The sequence below is a fragment of the Lissotriton helveticus genome, chromosome 2_2, assembly GCF_964261635.1.
Source record: "Lissotriton helveticus chromosome 2_2, aLisHel1.1, whole genome shotgun sequence".
NCBI classification, from domain to species: domain Eukaryota; kingdom Metazoa; phylum Chordata; class Amphibia; order Caudata; family Salamandridae; genus Lissotriton; species Lissotriton helveticus.
The window spans coordinates 503,140,842-503,158,229 of NC_136060.1; the positions used below are offsets into that span (position 1 = coordinate 503,140,842).

Consider the following 17,388-nt stretch of genomic DNA (forward strand, 5'->3'; position numbering starts at 1 on the left):
TCCCCGGACGTCGCCTTCCTGACAGAGACCTGGTTTAATGACTCCTCCACACCCGACATCGCCATAGCCATCCCAGACGGCTAAAAGATCACCCGCACCAACGGAGTCGGAGGATGAATCGCCATCGTCCACAAGAACAGCATCAGGGTCTCGACTAGCACCGACGACCTGCTCGGCACAGCCGAACACATACATTTCTAGATCCACACAGACCCTAATTCCACCCTCAGAGGCACCCTCGTCTACCGACCCTCCGGACCCCGCCCCCAGTTCAGCGACTCCATCGCCGATTTGATCAGCACGCACGCCCTGACCTCCACCGACTACATCCTCCTCGGAGACCTGAACTTTCACCTTGAGAACAACAACGACAACAACTCCACAACCCTGATCGATAACCTCGCCAACCTCGGACTGAAGCAACTCGTCACAATGCCCCGGCCAAACGCTCGACTCCGTCTTCTCCTCAAGCCTGTACGTCTCCGTCAGCAACACCACCGAACTCCTTTGGACCGACCACCGCTGCATCCACTTAGCCTTCCAGAAACCCACCACACACCACTGCACCCAACAGATCCCCCGCCGCTGCTGGTGCATAATCACCGAAGACCAACTACACGCAAACCTCGCTCTCAGCCCACCCACCAAACCCTCCAACACTGACGACACTGCCCATAGCCTCAGACGCTGGATCGAGGACTGCGCCAACACCCTTGCCCCGCTGAATAAACCCCCCCACAGAGACACCAGCAAGAGGGCCAGCTGGTCCACCCCAGAACTCCTAGCCTCCAAGCAAGCCTGCCGGAAACTTGAGAAGAAATGGCACAGTGAACAAACTCCGGACAGCCACGCAGCACACAAGGACGCTGTCCGTAACTACCACCACCGCATCTGGGCGACCAAAAGGACCTCCTTCAAAGACCGCCTCGACAACAACGCACACAATAACAAGGAGCTCTTCAACATCGTGAAGGAACTCTCCAACCCCAGCTCCAACACCAATGACATCCCGCCGTCGCAAGCCCTGTGCGACTCCCTTGCCACCTTCTTCCACCGCAAGATAGCAGACATCCACGACAGCTTCAACACCCAGACAGCCCCAACAGACAGCAACACAACAGACCCTCCATACACCATCGACCATGACCCCCTGCTAGCCTGAACCAGCGTGAGCATCGATGACACCATCAAGACCATGCGCACAATCCACTCTGGCTCTCCGTCAGACCCATTCCCGCACCACGTCATCAACAGAGCAAAAAATCACTGTGTTGACAACCACTAAAAAATATTTGAACTCGATTTTATACCCGTTTTTTTAATTACACATATATTTTTTAATCATTTCTCTTAGTTTTTAGGAAGTTATTACAAACTAGGATTACTCAATTCAGTAGAAAGTTCGAAATGATTGCTATAGATTCTTAGTAAGATAAACCCTAAGACACAGTCACCTCTACACCATCCCGCACAGTATGAAGGAACCTGTCCATTTCCTAAAACTCCAGTTAAAACCAATAAATCGGATAAATATAGTGATGCGGGCATTCACATCGCAAGGAAATTGTAAGAAATGGGGTTATTGATTAGAGCTTGGGGGTGGAAACCCTCCTCAAGCAACAACCGCAATCCTTGTCTGGGTGACCCTGAAAAGTCAATAAATTCATCTATGCTTAACCCCCTGGTAGACTGGCTCAAATGCAGTCTGGCTTAACTTAGAGGCAAGGTGTAAAGTATTTATGCAGCACACAAACAGTAATAAAGTGAACACACAACCCAATAAAAATCCCAAACTAATTTACAAAACTAAAGTACATTTTAATAAACAAAATGACGTTAGAACAACAAAAATCCAACAAGTAGAACGGAAGATATGGATTGCCAAAGTTTCAGGTTAAAACAGCACCTTGAAGCCGCTCCCCATCACCTGGTCATGCGAGGCTTAGGGTAAGTCACAGGTTCAGGTAGACCATGATGCAGCGCAGCCCAGATCCAGGGACAAGGTTACGTTGTCAAAATCTGACGCAAAGAGTTCCGTAGGCGCAGGAGGCAGCCACAAGGTGAGCATGGTGGAGGATCCCCGCTGCAGAGCGAGGAGCTGGTCTGGTGCTGCGGACGGTCGTCACTAGAAGTTTTACTAGGCGGGCACCGTGGGTTTTCACTGCTGTAATTCATAATGCAGGTCTTGCATTGCGGTCGTAACTTGTAGTCACTTTAGTGCAAAAACCTGGGTTGATCAGAGCTCTGCGTTGGCAGTCAGTGCACTGATGGGCCAGTTTGCGGTCGTGCAACATCCACAACTTCAAGCTTTCTACTTTTCTTTACAGGAGGAGAACAACTGATGCCAGCCAAGGGTGCATGACCTGGGGTGGCACCTCTTGGGGATCAGGAATCCTTTCCAACAGAGGTCAGCAAGCCTCAAGGATGTCCGGTTGCAGCAGGTCAGCTGGGCAGTTGCAGGGAGGCCTCTAGAGCTTGTTATGTCCCTATAGCTCAGACAGGAGGTCTGCCAGCTGACTATTGGAGTCAAGTTTTAATCTTTATTTCGTTGACTTGCAACATAAAAGATACAATAAAATATGACAAAACATGATAAATTCACCACATATAGAACTTACAATTCATTTTGGATGAGTACCCTATTATAAAATTTACATTTCATCATATTTGGACACACAAGATTACGAGATTATGTTTGGCACAGAGAATGAATAAATATGTTAAAATGTTTGAAAATCAAATTAAAAACGTTAAAGTAATTATAACAACCGGAAATTTGAGAAAACACAAATAACTAGACACATTTCACAATTTGTAAGATTTCAGGATGGCAGTTTTTCCTTATTTAAAATGAAAGGTTTAGTTTCCGTCTAATATAATGAACGGCCAATAGAAATTTACTGATTCCGAACACAAATACTTGGCTGGTGTCCGTACTTAGGATCCTACCAGCTTCCCTGTGGGAGATAGAACCAATATTACAGCACAAGGGGACTATCCATCTTTTCCTTGCCTTAACATAGCTAGGGCAGAAAAACAATATATGATAAATATCCTCCCTTTGATTATTGGTGCATAAACTGCAATAATCATTATCTGTTTTCCCCCATCTTTTCTCTGTTGCCTTGGACCTCAACGTTCCATATCTGAATTTTATATACAGAGATTTGGCCAATGGTGGCTCGATTTCATCAAGACTATTGGAGTCACTCTGGTACCCTGGGATGAAGAGAGCAGGCCCAGTCTTCCAACTCTGAGAGCAGAGCAGGCCTCGAGCAGAAGGGCAGTGCTCCTGGGAACAAGGCAGGCCTCAAGCAGCAGGGCGGGACTCTGGGGAACAAGACAGGCCACAAGCAGTAAGGCAGTCCTTAGGAGGAAAGACAGTCCAACTTCTGTAATATCTTTAGTTTCAGGAGTGTACTGAAGAGTTGTTCAGGCGATCCACTATTTATACCTGGTCCCAGCCTTTGTGTGTGAGTTGAACATCCTGTCCTATCACCAGGTCTGATTCTGGAAAGTTCTTTCTTCCCCCATGTAAATGCTCCACACTGTCTAGGGGGACAATAGGCGGGTGTCAGAGGAATATCTCTCATTACAACGCGAGGCATTACATCGCATGCTTTTACAACGCGGTTGTTACAGCGAATGGGATGTTACAACTCAGTATCATTACAACGCAAATCGTTACAACGCCTTGCTCTAGATGGCTCGCTGGACTTAGGAATAGTATAATTTACTATTCCAACTCCAGTGTATGCAACAGAAGGGAAGGTGTTGGAATAGTAAATCATACTATTCCTTATTTTAGTGCGCCATCTAGAGCAATTTGTTGTAACAACTTGCGTTGTAATGGTACTGCGTTGTAACAATGCGGTCGTTGTAACAACCACATTGTAAAGGTCACGCAATGTGATGACCGCATTGTAAAGGTTGTTTCCCGTGTCTGTGCCTTTTGAGGTTGCTTGAAGCAAGGTTTTTGAGGTGAAAGTGGGATAGAGCAAAGCTAAGCAATCCTGACAGGACGGCCCATCCTGTCCCCTTTGTCTTACTGTCTTACTGTCTGGCAGGATTACACAAACCCGAAGAGCAGAACCATTTACTGCCAGAAGGCACAGATGGTTAGTACAAGAAAATGTCAACTTTCAAAAAGTCAAAACACAAAAGAACAACCTGGGTCCGTACTGTCTTAAACTCCTATTACTAATGGAGTGATGAACAGACTACTCTTTTATCCGTTCGAATGGAATTTTTTATTAAACCATTCCTTTTTGTTCAATAGTCTTTAAATTAATCGAAAAAAGTTTTTCAAATGACTGAAAAAGAAACACATATTCCTCAAATTTACACATAAAACACAACATATATATAACAATTCACAATGGCCTTCAATCATGGACACAATTGGACATACACATAATGGAAGATTATTTACAACAAATTACAAAAACAACAAAATCATTGAATGAACGTGTTCATTAATTAAATACAAAACACATTTAAAGTTTGCATCATATACATGAAATAACAATAACAGTCATGTAAATATCCAATTCTATGGACCAAACGTATTATTTCAACAAACATATTTCAAGAGTGTGAGGATAATGTATTAATCCTTATCAAATTCCCTCCAACACTCAACACATTCAGATTTATCTAAATGCCTCTCAAAATGCCAACGCGTTTCAAGACTCAGGCTGCTGGTACTGGGGCTCTCATCAGAGCTTCATACAAATGGTCAGGATATTCAAATGCTCAGGATATTCTAAAAAACAAAATAAATGAATGATGCAACAACAGCATTAACCCAACCGGCCTTTCTCTTTCATGCGTAACGCTAACTCCTTATCTACCTGATTTCTGAAGTTAGAGCAGCCGCTCTAACTCGCTGTTTTCAAAAGTTTCACTATTGACCAGCAAAATCGTTTTATGTTTGCTTGGGAACGCCACTTCACTCTGTGCCCGTGTGGAGTTCTGAAAAAAAAAAAAATTTTTAAACACCCAAGGAATAATTATATCTACTCTGTTCGCAACATTCAACCAACGCGATGAACACCGGAAAAATGTACCTTGCGCTTTCGCTGCAGGGTATGGAAACAACGTTATTCGTTGAAGACTCGTAAATCTAAAAACGGGAAAAAATATTGTATTCGTTTAAAGGTGTATTGCACAGAACGCTGCCCTGAATAATTTGAAAAATAATTGCCATGCGGACTTACTTTGACCGAGTCTTTCCGCTTGCAGACTCTAAATGGTATAGGCTTGTCTTGTGCTCGAATGCGAGCGTGCTCACATTCGCGGAAAAAATGTAAACCCATTAAAAGTGCGATCATGCACTATTAGTATAAAAAAGTTTGTGGGGAAAAAAGGGGAAGGCACAGCGCAAATTTACCTATGTCAGCTCAATGAAGTTGATTAATCTTGAACTCATGCAGAATGCAGATTGACTCTCAACATGGCATGTCGAATCAGAGCACTTGCTGTTAGTGTAGCTAATGTTCATGGGTAACAGGTTTTCACCCAATCAGAACGTTGTGTGAGTTCCCATCTTGCAAGGGACAGGGAATTGCATTTTGAGACATGTAGTGTCCACACTAAGCTCTAGACAATTTATCATGCAATTCAACCCAGAGGAAGCGCTGTTAAATTTTAAAATAAGATAAGCTTCCTTTTTCAACAAAGCGGCATCAATGTCGAAATAACCTTTGGATGTGTCTAAACTGGACAAAACAGTCCATTTAAAATCCTTTTCACAATGAGATTTATCAATAAAGTGTTGCACAATTGGTGCAGTAATCACCCTCATTTTGATCTTTGAGCGGTGCTGTGTAATCTTTTGGTTTATCTGTTGGTTTGGTTTACTGATATACAATAATCCACATGGACAAAGAATCGCATATACAATATTTTTTCATTTACAATTTGTAAACTCAGAGTGGCGCCATTTGATGGCATTGTGGTAGAATTCAACACCTTCAACTGTAGAGTCACAAGCCGCACACGTGCCACATTTGTGATGGCTCTCAACTGGTTTTAATTGCCATTGAGATCTCAAGCTCTGTTTATTTTGAGCGGGAAAAATGTCTGCTCATACTAGTTGTTCTCCAAAGCTCTTATTTTTTCTCATGGCAAACAGTGGTTTTGGGAAATCACATTCCAATTTTTCAAGTAAATGCCAATTTTTTAATATGATTTGCCTGAATCTATTTGTGTCTGGACCAAACGTCGTCGCAAAAATCATACGTTCCAACTGTGGTTTCTCCTTTTGTAATAGATCTTCCCGGGGCGTATACTACGCTCTCTTTATTGAATGCTTAAGAAGTTTCTTTGGATGTCCACAAAGGATCATCTGTTCCTTAAAAATAGCCGCATGATGCTCATAATCCATTTTGGATGAGCAGTTGTGTGATGAAGGATGGTATTTTTATCACTGGCCTTTCTGTGTAGAGTCATAGTCAGGTTTTTTGCAATGGGTACCACTTCTACATCCAAAAAAGTCAACCTTGTTTTGCTCACAGTCAATGTGAACTTGATATCTTGGTGGCTAGTGTTAAGCCAACCATAGAAACTTTCCAACTCGCCCTTAGAACCATGCCACAGACACCAGATGTGATCTATATAGCGCAGCCATTGCGCTATTTTTTCTTTAAATGGGTTGCTGTTAAAAATAAATCTGTCCTCATATTTAGCCATAAAGAGGACCACCATTTCGGGAGCAAATGGACAGCCCATGGCTGATCCCTATATCTGAATAAAAAAAGAATCTTCGAATTTGAAATAGTTTTTCTTTAAGGCAACCTCTGCTAATTGAAGAATAAATTGTGAGGTTCCCTATGGGGGCGCGGTCTTTCCTCTAGGTATGCCTCAATCACCTGAAATGTGTCATCTTGGGGTATCTGCATATACAATGAGGTGACGTCACACGACACCATCCATTGTGTAAAAATGGGGTGGTCTACAATAGTAGATTTATGCGTGTAGAGCACTCTTCTTTGTCATGTGAATATACCCAGGTTCTACCAGGGTATAAAGGCTGGGATGATAAATGATGTGGCAAATCCATATTAATGAAACACCACAGAACCGCTTCATCCCAGTGGCCCAGCATACAGGCACGAGGCAGACAACTATTAACCCACACTCTACTAACCATGCACAACAGCAGGCTCATATTACAAACCAAAGCGCCGTGAGGCACAATTAGATATACAGGACGCTATATCAACACTACAATAGAATGCTCGAGTATGAAAGACGTGTGGCTGGTTGACCTGAACAGACAAGCTGAGGAATAGCAATCTCATTCTGGACGGTAATTGCACGAGGCACTTTCTGCAATTAAATGATCGTTGGCGCTCACGATCCTAGCAAACAATACGTAATGCAAGCACCTAAGCCGCACCTGGCCGTCCCCCTTGGCAACCAATACATCATTTATTGTTTGCACAGGCCTGCCTTCTGAACAGGTCGCTCCCACTTACTTCGGTGTAAGCTTAGAACTGAACTGAAGCACTCGATTACAGTTAAACAGTGGCAGTGACAGCTCAGATCAGTAAAAGTCCATGTATTCCATAGGCTTGGCAGCGATGGGCATCTGACCCTAGTGCCTCGATTCCAAGAACAAGGAATGGTTTACACAGAGTGGAGACACTGAGTAAGAGCAGACCAGTTATAAAAAAAAGCATTTGCATAGCCAATAGGTCTCGCTTTTGGGACCTTATAAGTATTTAGTTATGCAGCACAATATACTTGGTGCAATAACATCAATTGTTGCACCAGCCAATAGCCAATAGGCCCCAAAGACGAGACCTATTGGCTACACCAGTGCTTATTTTAAAGTGGGGACATTGACTGTTTCCTGCCCATAAATCAATGTTTGCCTTAGCACCATGGGTGCTCATGACGAGCTCAGCTCGTCATGACTGCCGTGGCGCTCCCACGTGGGGATGATTCCCCTGCTGTGCTGAGCGTTCTAAGAAAACGGGTGTGGTCATGACGAGCTCAGCTCGTCCTGAACACAGCGCCACCGTGCAGCGTGGCGAGCTGAGCTCGTCACGAGCACTGCGGCACCGCGCGCGGCCCCCCTCCCTCCTGCGTCTCGGGGGAATTAGCCCCGAGGCGCAGGGGTTAAAAAGGTCCACTGGGATGCCATCTGAGCTCGGAGCTGCAATTCCTGGGCTGTTTTTAATAGCAATGGCCACTTCTTTAGGGTCTACAGAGGAGCTCAATAAAGCGACTGCAGACTTGTCCATCACCATCTTCTGGATCTTTTGATGAAGAGTATTAATGGAATAGCCTGCATCAAAAATATTCACAACATACAATGTCCAGACATCAGCAAGGGGTAGAGATTCCAGCTTAGGAGCCTTAAAATCAGTAAAGAAAGCACGCGTCACAGCTTCCCAAAACCAGGTTTGGTCATTTAATCTTAGTGTCCCAAGCCTCTTTTTGAATTACTTGTTTTCTAAGTGCAAGAACTTCTTTTTAACTAAATCTTTGTCTCTTTGTCTGTTGGGTGAGCCTTCAACGCCTTTTTAAGATTACAATGCACAGCTGCACATGTGGTGTCAAACCATCTACATGTTTGATCGGTCTTCATAAGTTTCTTAACCGACAAGGACACAGACACCCTTTGACAAAGAATGTCTTTGTCTGTAGATAAACAAAAGGCCGGCCCCTTGGTCTGAACCAAATCTTGTAAGGAGGATTCAGGGATTATTTGATTCCACCTCAATCTTACACCTGTATTGACTGAGTATACTGTCTCCTTAGGCTCATTTAGTATGTAATATAGCCCTCTGACATCCTGGGGCAAGACCTCTGACCTCCTGGTCAGGATAATTGCTCTTTCCTTGCACAGCTCCGTCCTTAAGGCACTACATCCAGCGCTTTCTGGCCCCCCCAGGTAGGTGTTTGAGGCCCTCCTCCACCCGCAGGCTCCTGCCTGCACCTCATCCCTGGTGGTCCAGTGTAAGAGCCTGCTCTCCTGCTGGTACTCTCTGTTAGCCTTTTTCTGTCTTTTTTTCTGTTGCTGTTTTGCGGTCTCCTTCCTGCCTCATTTTTCTGTCTCTGCCTTTTTCACCTTGTTTGCCTTTGTTCTCTGTTTGTCTCTGTTTCCTTTTCCCTCCTTCCCGTCGCTGCTGCCCCTAAGGCCTCTCCCCTGTGTGTTCCCACTGATGCCGCCCGGCTGCTCTCCCTCCCCAGATCCCATCCACGACCCGACCCCGACCAGCTCCAGGGGCCCTGGTCCCCCGACCCACCACCGCTACGACTCAAGCACGCTTCACGCAAATAAAATCAAAACCTTAGATAACGAACTCAAGGCCGCCTCATTCCCCCCTCCGAACTTTGACCTTCCGCCCCCTCCCTCCCTGCCCCCATGGTCCTCTCCGAAGAACCTAGCACACTGGTCCGAATTTGCACCCTTTGATGAAGACGCTGTCGCAAAAATCCTTTCCTCCCTGAACCCCAACAACCATTTCAACAACCCGCTCCCCTCAAACTGTCTCGCGACCATTGCCAAATCCATCATTCCTAGCTGGACTGCGATAATCAACGCCTCTCTTCGGCAGGGATCAATCCCGGCCTCGCTGAAAGCAGGCCAAGTCCTACCCATTCTGAAAAAGCCGTCGCTGGACCCAGCCTCCCAAGACCACTGTAGACCAATTTCCAACATTCCGCTCCTGGCTAAAGTGCTGCAAAAGTGTGTACAAATACATCTAAGTCACCACATCAACAACTTCCATCTACTCGACACAGCACTGAAACCACCATGCTCCACATTGTTGATGACGCTCTTCAAGCCCTTGACCAAGACAAAACCTGTCTCCTGATCCTCCTTGATCTATCATCGGCCTTCGACACGGTCAACCACGAGATGCTACTCAAACGCCTCAAGCTGAGGATGGAATTAGATGCCACAGTCCTAGACTGGTTTAGCTCCTACCTCCATAACCGATCTCAGAGATTCCTAATCAATGGCCAACTGTCCGCTCCCTCAGTGGTCACGGTGGGAGTCCCTCAAGGATCAACGTTGTCCCCCACCCTTTTCAATCTCTATCTGGAACCCCTTGCGGAAGTCCTGCGCATTGCAAATATCTCCTTCCATATGTACGCTGATGACACTCAGATCTACATAAAAATCTAATCTCTTGCGGAGATCCTCACCCTGAATGAGGCCCTAAAGCTGACCGTCAGATGGCTCTCCTCGAATCAACTCAAACTCAATGCTAAGAAAACGGAGTTCCTTCTAATCTCCCCACCCAAGAGCAACCCTAAGATCCAGACATGGATTAAAGTTATCACAGCCTTAAATTGTTCCCCGACCATTGTGGATTGGGCCAAATCTCTGGGAAATACCCTGGATTATAACCTAAACATGCGAGACCACATCAACGCAATGGCCAAATCTGCCAGATTCCACCTAAGCTATCTATGGAAATTGAAACCCTTTCTGGACGCTCCCGATCTAAAACTCGCAGTCCAATAATTAGTTTTCTCTCGGCTGGAATATGGTTGCTCCACTCTCTCTGGCTTACCCAAGATCTCGCTGGCACCCTTAAAAGCCTGCCTCAACGCAGCAGCCAGACTACTTACAGGCTCTAGAAAATTTTATCACATCACCCCTCACTTGAAAGCGTTAACCTGGCTTCCCTTCGAGGCTAGGATTCACCTCAAGCTGGCATGCATCACGCACAAGGCCTTACACTCTAACTCCCCTGCGTATCTTGCACAGAAGCTTGTGATATCCGGAGCAAACAGAAACTCACGATCGGCCAATGCCCTCCTACTCCGGCCTGCACGCTTTAGGAAAATAAAAACTTACAATCGGGCTTTCGCCGGGACTGCACCAAGAATATGGAACTCCCTCCTTCCGGACATCAGAAGAATCCCCTCACTGGCATGCTTCAAAAAAGAGGCCAAATCCTTCCTCATGGGCAAATTCCTTGGCTAACCCGTCCCACAGCCACCTGAGAGACTATTGCCTTATCCTGCGACCTTGTACATTACTCATGCGATTCCTGCCTATTGTATAAGTCTTGTCTCTGTAAATTGTCCTGTGGTATACTTTATCCTATCCCCCAATGTACAGCACTCGTATGATATCCTGCTCACCTACGACCCCTTGACTGTGTAAGCTGTCTGATGTACAAATCTCCTGCATTTTGTATTGACCTGCCTTTTGTATTACTCTATGAATCTGTAAAGTGCACTGATACCCTCACAGGTCAGGTTCGCGCTCTATAAAACTTTAAAATAAATAAATAAATAAATAAACCCTGGATGCAACAACACCTGCCAGCTCTCGATGCAGAGCAATTCCCAAGGACAGTTCTCCTGCTAATACTGCCACCGCACCTTCACCCTCCTCCGGACCCAGACAGTTAGCGCCAACCCACTGGATGCCAGCGCATCCAAACCCCTGAGCTGCATTCTCCTTAACGTACCCTCCCTGCACAGACACGCAGTAGAAGTCAAGGACCTTCTCAACACCCACTCGCCCAACGTCACCTTCCTCACAGAGGCCAGGACTAACGCCAGCTCGGCTCCCGACATAGCAACCGCCATCCCAGACGGGTACAAGATTCTGAGGAAAGACCGCCTGACGTCCCTGGAGGAGGCCTCGCCATTGTCCACAAAAGCTCCCTCTGACTGACAACCCCTCTCGAACGATGCCTCACCCCCCCATGGAACACATCCATTTCCAGATACAGTCCAACCCCAGACGACACTCTGCTAAACACTCACTTACAGACCACCCGGACCCCGATCCCTGTTCACTGTTCGCGACTGGACCCCAATCAACACCGAAGACACCATCCGCACGATGAACACCATCTACTCCGGATCGCCTACCGACCCATGCCCTCACCACGTCTTCAACAAGGCCGACTCCGTCATCGCGCCCCAACTCCGGGACATCATCAACTGCTCCTTCAACACCGCCACCTTCCCGGAGAGCTGGAAACATGCCGAACTCAGCGCCCTCCTGAAGAAACCATCAGCAGACCCCACCGACCTCAAGAATTACCGCCCCATCTCGCTCCTCCCGTTTCCTGCCAAAGTCATCGAGAAGACCGTCAACAGACAGCTGGCCGCCTTCCTCGAGACGAACGGATCCCTCGATAACTCTCAGTCCGGCTTCCGAGCCAATCACAGCACCGAGACCGCCCTCATCGCAGCCACCGACGACATCCGAACCCTGCTCGACAACGGGGAAACAGCGGCCCTCATCCTCCTGGACCTCTCCGCAGCGTTCGATACTGTCTGCCACCGCACCCTAGTACAACGCCTCAGCAACGTCGGAATCCAAGAGAAGGCACTGGAGTGGATCATCTCGTTCCTCGCCGGAAGAACCCAGAGAGTCCGCCTCCCCCGTTCAGATCCGAGGCCACCGAAGTCATCTGCGGCGTACCACAAGGATCATCACTCAGCCCCACCCTCTTCAACGTCTACATGAGCCACCTCGCAGCCATCGCACGCCAACACAGCCTCAACATCATCTCCTACGCCGACGACACCCAGCTGATCCTCTCCCTCACCAAAGACCCCGCCACCGCCAGAACCAACCTGCACGAAGGGATGAAAGAAGTAGCTGAGTGGATGAAGAACAGCCGCTTGAAACTGAACTCAGACAAGATGGAAGTCCTCATCCTTGGATCATCACCATCTGCCTGGGACGACTCCTGGTGGCCCCCGGCCCTAGGCAGCGCACCCAAACCAACGGACCACGCACGAAACCTGGGCTTCATCCTGGACTCCTCCCTGTCGATGACCAGACAAGTCAACAACGTCTCTTCTTCATGCTTGAACATTCTACGCATGCTCCGAAAGATATTCGGATGGATCCCCACCGAAACCAGGAAGACGGTCACCCAGGCACTTGTCACAAGCCGACTGGATTACGGAAACACCCTCTACACCGGAACCACAGCCAAACTGCAGAAAAGACTCTAACGCATCCAGAACGCCTTTGCACAACTCATCCTGGACAACCCCCGCCACAGCCACATCTCCGGACACCTGAAAGACATGCACTGGCTCCCCGTCAGCAAAAGAATCACGTTCCGCCTCATCACCCACGCACACAAAGCCCTCCACGACCTAGGCCCCAGGTACCTCAACAACCGCCTGACCTTCTACACTCCAACCCGCCAACTACGATCGACCAGCCACGCCATCGCCGCCGTTCCACGCATCCGAAGAGCCACCATGGGAGGAAGATCCTTCTCCTACCAGGCAGCCAAGACCTGGAATTCCCTACCCATCCACCTTCGTCTTACCCAAGACCACCTCTCCTTCAGGAAGCAACTCAAGACCTGGCTATTCGAGCAGTAGCGGCGCCCACCCCCCCCCCCCCTCAAGCGCCTTGAGACCCTCCGGGTGAGTAGCGCGCTATACAAATTTGTTGATTGATTGATTGATTGACTAACATCATCACAGATTACATTGCACCCCACGCCCTTGCCTCCACGGACTACGTACTGCCCGGAGACCTGAATTTCCACGTTGACAACCTCAGTGCCCCCCTCCAGAACTTGGACGGACGACACAACACGAAAGCCACCTGGTTCACCACGGACCTCTGGGAATCCAAGCGATTGCGCCAACAACTAGAGAAAACCCGGGAAAAACAGCAAAACCCCAGAAGCATGCACCGCCTACAGGGCCGACACCATGGCACACCACCAACTCTTCAGATCTACGAAGAGAAACTTCATTCAAGACAGAAGCCTCTCCAAATCCCACAACTCCAAGGAACTCTTCACCATCATACAAGAATTCACCAGACCCCACAGCAAAACCAACGACGTTCCTCCCTCCAAGGACCTCTGCAACAAACTCAGCTCCGTCTTCCACCACAAGAAAAGGACACTCTACGACAATTTTGACGACCAAGACCAAGGCACCGAACCAACACCTTGCACCAGCTATGCCACTTAGCCGACCCTCCTCACCTGGAACCTGTCACCACAGAAGACATCGCAAAGACCAAGTAGGGCATCCACTCCAGAGCGCCCACTGACTCCTACCCACTGCACGTCTTCCACAGGGCTGCCTCCACCATCGCACCAGAACTATGACGGACAATCGACTGCACCCTCGAAACAGGCACGTTCCCTGATGACAGGAAATGACCTGACGGACCTCAAGAACTACAGGCCCATCTCTCTCCTCGACTTCGCCACCAAAGACATCGAGAAAATCATCAACACCCAGCTAACGCACTTCATAGAAACCATCAACATCATCGACGTATTTCAATCCGGATTCTGCAGCAACCACAGCACCGAGACCTCCCTCCTAGCCGCCATGGATGACATCTGCACTCTCCATTTTTAAACCTGTCTAACAAACTAGAACACCATGCAGCAAAACGTCAAAAGTTCATCTTCTGCTCTAACTTACAGCTCCTTACCCGCACCCTTGGCCAAAAGTGTTGATATTAAGCCACAAGAACTAAGGAGGTGGAGGCATTTGTCAATGCATTCCTGAAGCGTAGCATGCCATCTTTATCAGATGAAGTCATCCAAACAAATTTAAAACGCAAAGCCCTGATTTTGGAGTACAACCACAAGAAAACCAAAAGGAAGAAAAAGCCAAAAGCCAAAAGTTTATCTGCAAAGCAGAGACGCACCATGAGACTTTTTGAAATTAAACCAGAGCAGCAGTGATATGAACTATTTCTACCATTACATGAACTGTGGAAGCAGTACATCCTGGACCTGTGTAATGGGATCAGACGGGACACAAAACCCCATATGCTTCAGACTAAATTGTTGAAGGTTGATCTTCATGGAGCTGTTGTGGCAGTGGCAAAGTCCAAGTGCGTTGGGTTACAGGAATCATCCTGCAAGAAATAAAACACATCTTCAAAATAATCACAAAAGACGACAAATTGAAAGTGATACCTAAGGTTAACAGTGTGTTCAGCGTGGAGATTGATGGCTTTGTCACCTACATCTACGGAAGTAAATTCCAGCTGAGATTGAGTGAGCGTTCAATCAAGAAGTTCAAACCATAAGGAAGTATTGACCTGTGGTCCAGACCTGAAAATGGACAATCTTAATGCTTTGAATAGAAGGCAGAAACGGAACATTATACATGATCCGGCGATCAGTGGCAACATATGTATTTCACAGATTCACTGGTATAAATCTGTGTGTCTGCTGGTGTTCCAGCAAGCTGCTAAGACTCTAAATAGTGGTAAAATTGTTTCTTTGTCTTCGTGTTACCTTTTTTGTGCTATATCTCATGGTTTGCTGCTGAACTAGGATTTCCAGTTTTTCTTTCATTTTTTAAAACTACTATTTGAGATATTTTAAAATACATTTCAATTTAAATTGATACACCTTAAATCCAAAGTCGTGGAAGTTCAACCTGCAGCCCAGTCCATAAAGCTCTAATGAGTACTGGAAATCTGGATCGCTTCTGAGTAAGTGCTATGCGTACTATTGCATCTTAAAAGGTAACATAATGAAATATTTCTTGAGACAGGCTTCCTTTTGCTTAATATAATGGAATCTTATGCAGGCACATTTCCACATCAAGATCTCCTGCCTGGAATTGTAGCCTCTCCATGCACAACCTTCGAGGTTCTGTGATTTCCGAACCAGACTCCATTCTGTTTGCGTTGTTCGTGACGCCATTTTGTGTTGCCCTCACGTAGGCCGTGGAGGTAACCGAACGAACAAAGTTGCATGGGCTTCGTTGTTCATGTACGCATTAACTAGGCCTTTTCTGACTTGTGAGTGAACTGCAAGACGCTGACCCCGTCACCTGAAACTGACCCTTTTGCGAGGCCAATTTCCCTGGCTGATCGTTGTCTGAAATTGCCAATCAATGTTCAGGATATCGTTAACTTTTAGTTCGCTTGCACATATGTTATCCTATTCAGCATCTGAATTGGTTTCTTTTCTTATGTCTTTTCATTACATGGGTAGTCCTTTCAATTATGGGTTTGTCCGGCTTGTGGAAATTGAATTTGGGACATTCCTAATAATTAACTTGTGGGTTGGTACAATGTAAAGTGAGCTTTTTACGATGTAATAATGTGTGGGAAAATGTATTTCATTCGTCAGTGTTTGTCGCAGTGGGTGTGCATTTGTAATGAGCAAATTATGGATAAAAGGTGATGTCTTGCTCTACGAAAATTGAGCAGTCTCCTGAGTTGTACACCGTGTTGTATTGCTGGGATTACTGTTACTAGCTGCAGCTAATAAATTTGATCTCTGACGCCACCCAGAAGTATTCCGTGTCTCTGTATACCAATACAGGTGAATCCGAAGACTTCGGGTGTGTCCCTGGCACCGCTGGGTTCTAGAAAAACCCGGTTCTTCAGTTGGCGCCCAACGTGGGGTGACTTCAGCGGTACCGGTCCAAGCCCGAGGATCGTGAGGAGCCACGTGAGAAAATTGTGGAGGAAGGCCGCCACTTCATCGACCCCTGTATGTCGACGTGGACCGAAGGTTTTTGCTGCGAGGCTTCCCGCTTTCCGACGGCTACGAAGGACTGCTGCCCTGACTGTCGCCCTGTCTTGGACCCTTGATTGATCCTTTGTAAAGCGAGACGATAGACGGTCTTCTGGTGGCGTGACAGATACCTTGGTTAAGTATAAGTGGGTCGCTCCCACGATCTTTGTTTTGGTCCTTGGTTTTGATTCGGTTATTGCAATAGTCGAAGCCGAGGGGCTCGTATATTTACGAGTGTATCGATAGTTGATAACCCCTTGAAGTTTGAAGCTAGATTAGTGATCTATAAGATGCCTGGTCTTAGCAAAATTAGGAAATGGTTTAGTTGTTGTTGCAACAGGGATTCCCGATTGGAGGATTCGTGTCCGAAACCTCCGGTTGGAACTCCGACTTATGAGCTCTATTCAGTTTCATTTATATATGATTACGGAACTCTCATGAGATCCACATAAAAAGACATGATATACATTCAAACAAATCATGAGTAAAAATAAAAAAATAAAAAAATACATAGTAGAACATGAATATCGTCAGATATACAGAATAAATCAAAATCTCTAAATTACCACCTAATACAGATTAAAAAAACATTTTAAAAAATTGTACAATTTGAAACAAAACATTTCATTAGGGGGATTATTCATGGCAAAAGTAAAGTCAGAGGCAGACAAGATATTCAATTGCAGACAGATGGGTCTTAGCCATTTACGCCTGAACGACATTAAAGCTGGGCAAACAAAAATAACATGCAGCAAGTCTTGAGCTTTCATGTGACATAGGTCACAAACGGCTGATGAGCCATAACATCTGGATAAGAGCAATTTCAAAGGAAGTAAGTCCTGTCTTACTAGAAACATTAAACGCCTGACACCATGAGGGATGTTCCAGTGAACATAAGGTTGTGCTTTCCTCACCA

General features: G+C 46.5%; 1 long non-coding RNA gene and 1 pseudogene across 3 annotated transcripts in view; one reads left to right on the forward strand and one right to left on the reverse strand.

The window, feature by feature from the left end:
- The window catches only part of LOC144821573 (uncharacterized), a 2,083,451-nt gene that overhangs the window by 1,969,651 nt on the left and 96,412 nt on the right, over positions 1-17,388 (reverse strand). The window lies entirely within an intron of this gene.
- LOC144821958 (ribonuclease P protein subunit p29 pseudogene) lies at positions 14,368-15,070 on the forward strand (annotated as a pseudogene).